Source organism: Dendrobates tinctorius, unplaced genomic scaffold (assembly GCF_039654945.1).
Source record: "Dendrobates tinctorius isolate UK_male_01 unplaced genomic scaffold, ASM3965494v1 ptg000022l, whole genome shotgun sequence".
In the NCBI taxonomy this organism is placed as follows: domain Eukaryota; kingdom Metazoa; phylum Chordata; class Amphibia; order Anura; family Dendrobatidae; genus Dendrobates; species Dendrobates tinctorius.
Window position 1 is genome coordinate 9,515,421 of NW_027361690.1, and position 12,156 is coordinate 9,527,576.

A 12,156-nucleotide genomic window follows, 5' to 3' on the forward strand; every position below is an offset into this window, starting at 1 on the left:
CATGCTGCGTCCAAAGCGTTGCTAGTTCCAGATCGTGGGAATTCAGCCTAAAAGTTAGGCAGGATTAGTAAATCATCCCCACTGTGTGTTAATAATCCCAGAGAAAATGCATAATTCTGCAATATGATTAAATTGTAATAACGAAGGTATCTTAATGAGAGTAAGCTGTGGCGCAGGAATGACTTGCCATTGATGTTAGCTGTCATTAGATGGTAATGTACTTGGAATGCATTTGCTGAAGATAAATGTTACAAACTAGTTAATATGAAAGTCATCTGTTACATAATGAAAAGTAGGTCAGCCACGTAATGATAGGGATTCAGGCTTGCTCCATCTCAGGCGTACACCAAATTCTATCTACTGCGCAAGTCATATACGGTAGTTATTTTCCCTAGTGGATGTTGTACATTTGCAGAGTATTGTAATAATCATGCTTACTGGTTTGTAATGTATAAAATATGTCAAATTACCTATAAAACTATAAAGATGGCAATGTGTCGTTCCTCTGTACATTGTATTTGTTGAGGACATGTACTGTAATATGCTCATATTAGATGTAATAAGCTCTTTACAATAAATATGACGTTTTTGAGAAAAGAAAGTGTCATGTATAACATTGACGAGATCGTACAATTATTAAATACATATTCTCACAAATAACAGTGTTTGCCATGTACATGCTGGTAGAAAGCAGTTCATATGCATGTCCACCTAATTAGCTGAGTGCTGATGGGCAACTCATACTCCGTTAAGCCCCCGTTACACACTGCGATATCGCTAGCAATATCGCTGTAAAGTCACCGATTTTGTGACGTTGCAGCGATATTGCTAGCGATATCGCTGCATGTGATACTTACCTCCGACAGGCTCCCCCGCTGGTTATCGCTGGTCGCGCGAGAAGCTCCTGGATCATTCCTCGTCGGTCACTTCCTGCGGCGCTTCCTGCTGTGACTGTTATGATTGAGTCACCGTAGGAGGCAAAAACAGAAATGCTAGCTAAGTCCAGAAAACCAGAGAAGTTGGCAGCTATCGGATTGCAGACCCCTGAACCTATCAACACAACTAGCAGTAGCCGTGGGGGGTTCCTACGATGCCCTAGACCCCTCGATCACAGCCGGAGAAATAGCTAGGCCTAAAGAAAGAAAGGTGAAAACTAAACTGCCCCAGAGCAAACCCCAAAGCAATAGGCAGCCCCCAACATATAATGACGGTGAAGCAAGATGAAAACACTAACACAGGCAGAAAGATAGACTGAGCAAAGACGGGGCCCAATCTAGCTAGGTAGAAAAGGACAGGAAGGCTGCTGTCTGCAATCCGTGAAAAACCCTATGAAAATAAGAGCCAACAGACTGACAGTGAAAAAGGCCCTGAAGACGCTAGGCTTCAAAAAGCTATGTCAGTACTCAGGAATATTCTGAAGACAGTGCTACAGGCAAAAGGAGATTCAGCTCACCCCAGCAGGGAATGGCAGAATCCAGAAAAGCAAGGAAAACAAAAACAAAACACTAATGCAAACAGGTAAAGCAGAAAAACTTAGCTTAGAGGAGCAGGAATCAGACTGGTGTCCTAGAAGTCCACAGAGAAATCACCCACAGGGCAGAAGGGCGTCGGCAGCCTTATATCCAGTCCGTGACTCCACTCAGCCAGTCATCCTCATCAGGTTCAGGTGCCTGATAATCAGGCTCATTACCTTCCTTCACCAGAATAGGGAGTTCACCAGACCTCAGTGACGAAGGGGAAAATGAACTCACAACAGTACCTCCCCCTTGAGGAGGGGTCACCGAACCCTCAACCACGCCACCAGGGCGATCAAGGTGAGCCCGATGAAAAGCACGCACCAATCTTTTGGCATGAATATCAGAGGCAGAGACCCAGGAATTATCCTCCTGACCATAACCCTTCCACTTAACCAAATACTGGAGTCTCCGTCTAGCCAGACGGGAATCCAGTATTTTCTCTACCTCATATTCCATGTTGCCTTCAACCAATACAGGGTCCGGAGGTGCCACCCCATGAACAACTGGTTCAACAAACCTCTTCAACAAGGACTTATGGAACACATTATGGATTTTAAATGTGACAGGAAGAGCCAAACGGAAAGAGACCGGATTAATAATCTCCAAAATCTTGTAAGGTCCAATAAATTTCGGCTTAAACTTAGGAGAAGCCACCTTCATAGCAATATATTTTGATGATAACCACACCATATCACCAATCTTAAACTGGGGACCAATGGTCCTATGTCGATTGGAAAACCGCTGGGCCTTTTCCTGGGAGAGAGATAACTTATCCATTACTTGGTCCCAGATCTGGTGCATTCTCTCCACCACAGTGTCAACACCTGGGCAGGCAGAAGGCTCCACCTGCCCTGAAGAAAATCGAGGATGAAACCCAAAGTTACAAAAAAAAGGTGACATCAAAGTGGCAGAACTAGCTCTATTATTTAAAGCAAATTCGGCCAAGGGCAAAAATGAAAACCAATCAACCTGATCAGCGGAAATAAAACATCTCAAATACGACTCCAAGGTCTGGTTTGTTCTCTCCGTCTGCCCATTGGTCTGAGGGTGAAAAGCAGAGGAGAAGGACAACTGAATTCCCAGCTTGGAACAGAAAGTCCTCCAAAATCTAGACACAAACTGAACTCCTCTGTCAGATACAATGTTCTCAGGAATCCCGTGTAAGCGAACCACCTGTTGCAAAAACAGGGGCACCAACTCAGAGGAAGATGAAAACTTAGGGAGTGGTACAAGATGAACCATCTTAGAGAACCTATCACAAATCACCCAAATAACAGTCATTCTTTGAGAGACCGGCATATCAGAGATGAAATCCATTGAAATATGGGTCCATGGCCTCCTGGGGACAGGCAAAGGCATCAACAACCCACTAGAACGAGAACAAGATTTAGACCGGGAGCAAGTCCCACAGGACTGCACAAAATTCCTGACATCATGAGACAAGGTGGGCCACCAAAAAGAGCGACTCACCAGATCTCTAGTACCAAAAATACCTGGATGACCAGCCAATGCAGAGCAATGAACTTCAGACATCACTCTCTTCTTCCACTGGTCAGGAACATACAACTTTCCACTGGGACAACGCTCAGGTTTGTCCTCCTGGAACTCTTGCAGAGCAAGTCTCAAATCGGGCGAGATGGCAGAAAGAACTACCCCTTCGCCTAAGATGGTAGCAGGCTTGGTCACCACAGGAGAATCAGCAAAGAAACTCCTAGAGAGGGCGTCTGCCTTGACATTCTTAATTCCAGGAAGAAAAGAGACCACAAAATCAAAACGTGTAAAAAACAAGGCCCACCTAGCTTGTCTAGGGTTCAAGCGTTTAGCCGACTCTAGATAAATCAAATTCTTGTGGTCAGTGAGGACCACAACTTGATGTTTAGCTCCCTCCAACCAATGTCTCCACTCCTCAAATGCCCATTTCATGGCCAACAGTTCCCGATTCCCCACATCATAGTTACGTTCAGATGGAGAGAACTTTCGGGAAAAGAAAGCACAGGGATTCATTTTAGCTGTTACAGGATCCTTTTGGGACAAAACAGCTCCTGCACCAATCTCAGAAGCATCCACCTCTACCTGGAACGGGAGTGAGTCATCAGGTTGCTGCAAAACCGGGGCGAAGGTAAATCTTCGCTTCAGCTCCTGAAAGGAAGCAACAGCCTCCGGAGACCAATTCAACACATCAGCACCCTTCTTAGTCAGATCAGTCAATGGCTTGGCAATACTAGAAAATTTTGCTATAAATTTCCGATAAAAATTAGCAAAACCCAAAAACTTCTGGAGGGCGTTCAAAGAAGTGGGCTGAACCCAATCATAAATGGCCTGTACCTTGGCCGGGTCCATTTCAATAGTTGACGGAGACAAAATAAATCCCAAAAATGAAATCCTCTGTACTCCAAAAAGGCATTTTGATCCTTTGACATACAGGGAATTCTCCCTCAAGATCCGGAACACAGTCCGAATATGTTCCACATGAGAATCCCAATCCTTGGAGAAGATCAAAATATCATCCAGATAGATAATCAAAAATTTATCGACAAAGTCTCGGAAAATATCGTTCATGAAGCACTGGAAGACAGAAGGGGCATTAGTGAGCCCAAAAGGCATCACCAGGTACTCAAAATGTCCCTCCGGAGTATTAAACGCCGTCTTCCATTCATCCCCCTGCTTAATGCGGATAAGATTATACGCCCCCCTGAGGTCAAGCTTGGTAAACCAGCAAGCACCTCTAACTCTAGAGAATAGATCCTAAATCAGGGGTAACGGATACTGATATTTAATAGTAATTTTATTGAGGGCACGATAATCAATACAAGGCCTTAAAGAACCATCCTTTTTGGCCACAAAAAAAAAAAACGGCACCTAAGGGTGAAGAGGATGGTCTAATATGACCCTTCTCCAACGCCTCCTTAATATAGGACCGCATAGCCTCGTGCTCGGGTACAGATAAATTGAAGAGCCGACCCTTGTGAAATTTACACCCCGGGCTTAGTTCAATTGCACAGTCATAACTCCTATGAGGAGGCAAGGACGTAGACTCATTCTCACTAAATACATCATAAAAGTCCGCCAAATAGTCAGGAACATCATGCGACTGAGGAGAGGTGGAAAAAACCGGAGCCTCACTAAAGGTACACCGACAACCCCAACTCACCACAGACACAGATTTCCAATCCAAAACTGGATTATGAATTTGCAACCAGGGAAACCCCAGAGCAACGGCATCATGCAGACCATGCAACACCAAAAATCTGCAATTTTCTTGATGGTCTGGGGCGACCCGCATGACCACCTGGGTCCAAAACTGAGGTTTATTTTTAGCCAAAGGAGTAGCATCAATCCCCCTCAAAGGGATAGGCGTCTGCAGAGGTGTCATCGGAAATCCACAACGTTTAGCAAAATCCAAGTCCATTAGGTTTAGCGCTGCTCCCGAATCCACAAAAGCCTTGGCGGAAAATGTGGACAGGGAGCAGATCAGAGTAATTGCCAGAAGAAACTTAGGTTGAACACCACCAACAGAAAACGTGTGTGCAAAGCGTTTCTCTCGTTTAGGACAAACAGAAATAATATGCGAGGCATCTCCACAGAAAAAAAACAGCTTATTACGCCTTCTGAACTCCTGACGTTGCGCCTTAGGCAAAACTCTATCACATTGCATAGGTTCAGACGTCTGTTCAACCGGTGGCAACACCTCTCGTGCAATCCTGCGTTCACGTAAACGCCGATCAACCTGAATGGCTAATGACATAGAATCGTCCAGACCAGAGGGAACAGGAAATCCCACCATAGTATCTTTTACGGCTTCTGACAAACCCTTCCGAAAGAGAGCAGCCAAGGCATTATCATTCCAGGTAGTAAGGACCGCCCACTTTCGGAACTTTTGACAGTACAACTCTGCAGAATCTCGACCCTGGTTCAATGCCAACAGGGTCTTTTCAGCCTGATCAATAGCATTAGGTTCATCATACAACAACCCCAAAGCTTGAAAGAATGCGTTCACATTAGTCAGAATAGGATCATCTGGTTTCAAAGAAAACGCCCAATCCTGGGGATCGCCACGCAGCAAAGAGATGACAATTTTAACCTGCTGCGCGGAGCTCCCTGACGAGTTAGGCTTCAAGGCAAAAAATAATTTACAATTATTTTTGAAACTCAAAAATTTAGATCGATCCCAAAAAAATACATCAGGTGTAGGGATCTTTGGTTCAACAGCATGCGAACGAGCAAGGTAGGCGGAAATTCCCCGCACTTCCGCAGCGAGCTGCTCCACACGATCAGACAATTGCGTTATCTCCATTGAGAGAAAAAAAAAAATTCCACCTACGGCCTCAGAGATATAGAGGAAAGAATATACGCACACCTTTTTTTTTTTTTTAAACACAATTCTTTCCTGCTATTGAGTACCCTAGGATCTGCGGTATGGAGGGTGATTCTGTTATGATTGAGTCACCGTAGGAGGCAAAAACAGAAATGCTAGCTAAGTCCAGAAAACCAGAGAAGTTGGCAGCTATCGAATTGCAGACCCTTGAACCTATCAACACAACTAGCAGTAGCCGTGGGGGGTACCTACGATGCCCTAGACCCCTCGATCACAGCCGGAGAAATAGCTAGGCCTAAAGAAAGAAAGGTGAAAACTAAATTGCCCCAGAGCAGACCCCAAAGCAATAGGCAGCCCCCAACATATAATGACGGTGAAGCAAGATGAAAACACTAACACAGGCAGAAAGATAGACTGAGCAAAGACGGGGCCCAATCTAGCTAGATAGAAAAGGACAGGAAGGCTGCTGTCTGCAATCCGTGAAAAACCCTATGAAAATAAGAGCCAACAGACTGACAGTGAAAAAGGCCCTGAAGACGCTAGGCTTCAAAAAGCTATGTCAGTACTCAGGAATATTCTGAAGACAGAGCTACAGGCAAAAGGAGATTCAGCTCACCCCAGCAGGGAATGGCAGAATCCAGAAAAGCAAGGAAAACAAAAACAAAACAATAATGCAAACAGGTAAAGCAGAAAAACTTAGCTTAGAGGAGCAGGAATCAGACTGGTGTCCTAGAAGTCCACAGAGAAATCACCCGCAGGGCAGAAGGGCGTCGGCAGCCTTATATCCAGTCCGTGACTCCACTCAGCCAGTCATCCTCATCAGGTTCAGGTGCCTGATAATCAGGCCCATTACCTTCCTTCACCAGAATAGGGAGTTCACCAGACCTCAGTGACGAAGGGGAAAATGAACTCACAACATGTGACGATGAGCGACGCGTGGAGCCGGGCGGGAGGACGCAGGATCGCCTGGTGTGACAGGTAAGTAGCGATCCCCGTCCCCAGCGATGTCGCTAGTGAGATCTGCCTGTGTGGCAGCTCACTAGCGACCACCTAGCGATGCACCAGCGATCCTGACCGCGTCATATCGCTGGTCGGGATCGCTGGTGAGTCGCTAGGTGTAACGGTACCCTTACTCTCCCAACTCCTAGTTATCCAGAAATCTTGTTCTCCCTCTCCTCCTGACAGTGTGCTCCTATTCTGGCATCTGAGGGAATCGGATCTATGCTGACACTCGGATCAAACTCTGATTAGGGTTTCATCTGAATCTCATTAGTTTAATCAACTCGATTCTCTCGATTGAGACAATCTACGGCCATCTGTCTCAGGCCTAATGGCTAAAGAATAAAGGGATGATACGGTGTTGTCAGCTGCTAGAGATGAAAGAAGACTAATTATATCCCTGATTGGCAACATAGAAGCCAAAAATAAAAGATGGATTTTTTATGGTAGACTCAATTGTCTTAAAATGGCTACTAACCCCTTTCTGGACATTTGATATGAAAATTATTCATGGGATATCCTGTTTAATAACAAACTTACAAAATTTGGTACGTTACGGAAAAATGGTGAACTTATATATATCTACAGTATATTGGCAATCTGGCATTAAAGTGGTTTTTCAATCCTAGAAAAGAGAACTGCAAATGTTTCTTGTCATGTAAACTAACAAAATTAGATAATGCTCACCCTCCCTGGGTCCATCACAGGCTGAGCTTAGTGACTGCCTGCAGCGGTGATGTGAACTGTCGACACTGCAGGCACAGCACTGAGACAGGAGCAGCAGCAGAGAGATGGACCTGGGGGGAGGGGGATACTATCTGATTTTGATTTTTTTACATGACAGGTAATGTTTGGGACTCACTTTTCTAAAAGTGGAACATTCCTTTAGCTTTGTCTCCTATCTCCTCCACGAGTGTTTGGTTTGGCTGAGCTTTCACGTTTTCGTTAAGGAGAAAGAATAAAGCCGCTGCCAACTCCTCTTGCTACAGCTTTTCTCCCCTAAAAACAAAAAGATTGGCTGTTAAGATTTCAAATGCGCGATCCCTCTCCCCCCTGACATCACTAGACGGGGAGAGTCGGGAGGCCCCCACACATTAGATTGTCGGCACGTCCCACCAAAATCGTCAGGTTTAGCCAACGTTCTTCTAATATATATGGGGTCTTGGTGTTATAAGCAACCCTGTCCCCCCGTTTACCCCACAGCCCTGCAAAGGATTTGCTCACTATTCCACCTCCTACCGCTTTGTCTCCATTTATGTATGAGAAGGTAAAGTCTTCACCTTCCAATAGCCTGAAATTCCTCTTTTCCTGCCCATAATAAGGTCTTTGTAAACGTTGCAGAATCTCCTAAGACACTAACCATCCATCTCCAGTAATAATAAGTAGAAGACAATAAAGTATTTACAGCTCTGGCAAAAATTAAGAGACCACTTTCAATTGTTCAGTTTGTCTGATTTTTCTCTTTATAGGCATATTTTTGAGTAAAATGTAAATTGTTCTTTTAGTCTACAAACTTCTGACAACGTCTCCGAATTTCCAAGCAATACATTTTGTATTTTTTTTTCTGACAAAGAAAAATGGTCAAAATAAAAAAAAAAAAGAGCTTTCAGACCTCAAATAATGCAAAGAAAACAAGTCCATAATCATTTAGAAACAACAATACTAATGTTTTAACTCAGGAAGAGTTCAGAAATCAATATTTTGTGGAATAACCATGATTTTTAATCACAGCTTTCATCCGTCTTGGCATGCTTGCCACCAGTCTTTCACACTGCTTCTGGCACAAAAATGCAAGCAGTTCATCTTTGTTTGATGACTTGTGACTATCCATCATCCTCTTGATTAGGGTGTGTGCACACGCTGCGGAATGCTCTGCAGATTTGTCCGCGTGGATTTACTAAAATCCGCAGGCAAATCTGGGGTTTACCCTGCGGTTTATCATCTCTACAATGGAGCAGATGGCAAACCGCAGCGGAATCCGCAGAAAGAATTGACATGTCATTTCTTTCTGCGTCTGCACTGCGGTTTTCATTTTCCATAGGTTGTAATGTTACTGTACACTGCTGCAGTTCCACAGGGCCAAAACCGCTGAGGATCCGCAGCAGAATCCGTAGTGTGTGCTCACACCCTTACATTCCAGAGGTTTTTAATGGGGTTCAGGTGTGGAGAATGGGTTGCCCGTGACAGGGTTTTGATGTGGTGGTCTCATATTTTTTGCCAGAGCTGTATTTTCATTTATTTTACTCGCATCTTGTAGTGCCATTAATATTTCACAGCTAATCACAGACGTCCTTTTCAGTTCCTGTCTCTCTGTGAGATGCAAGCTGTCAGATATGTATGGTGACTGGTTCAAACACTCAGCAGTCGTGGAAGGAGACACAAAAAAAGAAGCATTCGTGCATCTCCTGTCACCTATGCCATTTGTGACCAGCAGGTGGAGATATAGGACCATTCCAACACAATGGACCATCACACAACCCAGTCTATTATGTGTCTGTATAATCAGAGAGAACGCTGCAATTATTGTGAATGCTAGTTCCTAAACATTAAGCAAAATCTACATAGCATGTTTCCTTATCTTTAAATTAATTTTCCATAATACAAAATAATACCATAATAATATTCTTACATCATGATTGAGATAAAAAAAAAGGCTAGTGTAACTCATTTATTAAAGAAAAAAATCTCATTCAACAAATCTGGCTAAAATTTGTTAGCAATCCCCCTGATTTATTTTGGCCAAATATTTCCATGTCATGTTGATGGCTTTTATGTTAGGGCTCCAGTTAGGGTTGCGAATGCATATTACCTTACGTTTTTTTTTTTTTTTTTTAAAGGGACTCAAAAACCGCTACAGTGCCAAAAATACAATATAGCATAAATAGCACAACAGTCGCTCCTACTTTTGGCAGTAGCTATTAGTTGTTTGTCAAGTAAAAAGCAAGATATCAGCAGTGGACTTTGGTTTCTACTGAATTAGCCAAGTCAAACAATTCTGATTTCCAGATTGCAGAGTAGACGTTGGAGTATATTGGCTTTCATAGCTCCAGGCTCTCTCCATATTCCAGTCCCTTTCACCAGTGTGGTCAGCTGCATTCTTGGATCATATTATTGGGGAAAATGTGTATCCTAAAGTCAGGGCGTCAGAAAAGAAACCCCGTGATGTAGCAGCAAGAGCGGCCTATGACCCTTGGCTTCATGGCATGATCACATGGGTGACATCTACTACCCTTAGTTTGACGTACAGGTAGGGGATTTGTGGTACTATATCTCCAATGGTGAACATGCTGAATTGTTTCTCCACATCTATTAAATCACTATACATAGAAACCCATGTAAAATTGCTCTGATATACAGTCGTGGCCAAAAGTTTTGAGACTGAAACAAATTTTGGTTAGCATAAAATTTACTGTTTCAGATTATACAGTGGCAATTGGCACTACCTCTAGATTGACACGAAGAGGGATCACATTGCCAAAAATTGCAGTCCTTGCTTGCCATGAAAATTAACTTAATCACAAAAAAATTAATTTCCCTGAATTTCAGTCCTGACAGAAAATGACCTGATTCCATAATTTTAGTGATCTTCTCATTAGCTCAAGAGAAAGTTTTAAAGAAGACAAGGCAGCTGATGTCAGCCTGTCATTCTGACTGAATTATAAGAGGGTTAGGCTGGTTTCACATTTGCGTTTTTTATCGCTGGAAAAAAACGCATATGTGCGCATGCGTTTTTTCCCCTATATTTAACATGGGTGCGCATACCTGCGCGCTTGTAAGCGCATGTATGCGATTTTCATGCGCTGCGTTTTTTTGGGGTGTGCGTTGGTATTTTCCAGACGCAGCATGTTGCATTTTTTGGCCCTGCAAAAAAGCGCATGCGCACATATGCGCACGTTTTGCGCTAAAAATGGCCATTATAGCCTATCGATGCGCATATGTGCGCACTGGCATGCTCATGTATGCGTTTTTTTGCATATGCGTTTTTTTTTTTTAACCATGGAATTTAGGGGTTTGGGTTAGAGATAGGGTTAGTTAAGGGGGTTTAGGGTTAGGGTTAGGGTCAGGGTCAGGGTTAGGGTTGGGGTCAGGGTTAGGGTTAAGTATGGTTTGGTTAAGGGTTAGGGTCAGGGTTAGGGTCAGGATTAGGGTTAAGTATGGTTTGGTTAAGGGTTAGGGTCAGGGTTAGGGTTAGGGTCAGGGTTAGGGTTAGGGTTAGGGTCAGGGTTAAGTATGGTTTTGTTAAGGGTTAGGGTCAGGGTTAGGGTCAGGATTAGGGTTAAGTATGGTTTGGTTAAGGGTTAGGGTCAGGGTTAGGGTCAGGGTTAGGGTTAGGGTTAGGGTCAGGGTTAGGGTTAAGTATGGTTTTGTTAAGGGTTAGGGTCAGGGTTAGGGTCAGGATTAGGGTTAAGTATGGTTTGGTTAAGGGTTAGGGTCAGGGTTAGGGTTAGGGTTAAGTATGGTTTGGTTAAGGGTTAGGGTCAGGGTTAGGGTTAGGGTCAGGGTCAGGGTTAGGGTTAGGGTCAGGGTTAGGGTTAGTAAAGTCATGGTTTGGGTTAGTGTGAGGGGACATCCAATGTTGGAAAAAAACGCAAACGCGGTAAAAACGCACTAAAAACGCATACAAACGCTTAAAAACGCTGCGTTTTTTTCATGCATGCTCATAAAAATGCTTGAAAAAAACGCAGCAGTTGTATGCTTTTGTATGCGTTTTTTCAATGTGTTTTTTTGCGGGAAAAACGCGCTGCAAAAAAAAGCAAGTGTGAAACTAGCCTTAGATGAGCTAAAGCCAGCAATTAAGTGAGACTTGCAAGGGAGACCAAACGCAATAAAAAAAGGTTTTTGGGTGTATGACAAAAGAAAAGTCAAAAGATGCTATAGGATTTTTACAGAATGAAGAGGTTGAAGTGGTAAAAAATGATATTGAGAAGGCCGAACTTTTAAATTCTTATTTTGTATCTATGTTCTCTAAGAAAGCAATTGTAACATCAACTGATCTTCACGGTGCGATCGAAGGAATAAAATAATCAACACTATAAACAGAGAGACAATGGGAGAACACTTAGCTAATTTAAATGAATTTAAATCTCCTGGTCCAGATGAATTAGATCCTAGGGTACTGAGAGAGTAAGGCCGGGGTCACACTGGCGAGGAATACGGCCGAGTGAGAGGCGCTAAAAGCACGCATTAGACTCGGACCAATGATTCTCTATGGGGTCCCTCGCACCAGCCGTATATTTCTCATCTGTATTCTACGCTCCGTGCCAATCGCAGCATGCTGCGATTGTCAGCGTACTACGGCCGTAGTACGCCAATGCAAGTCTATGG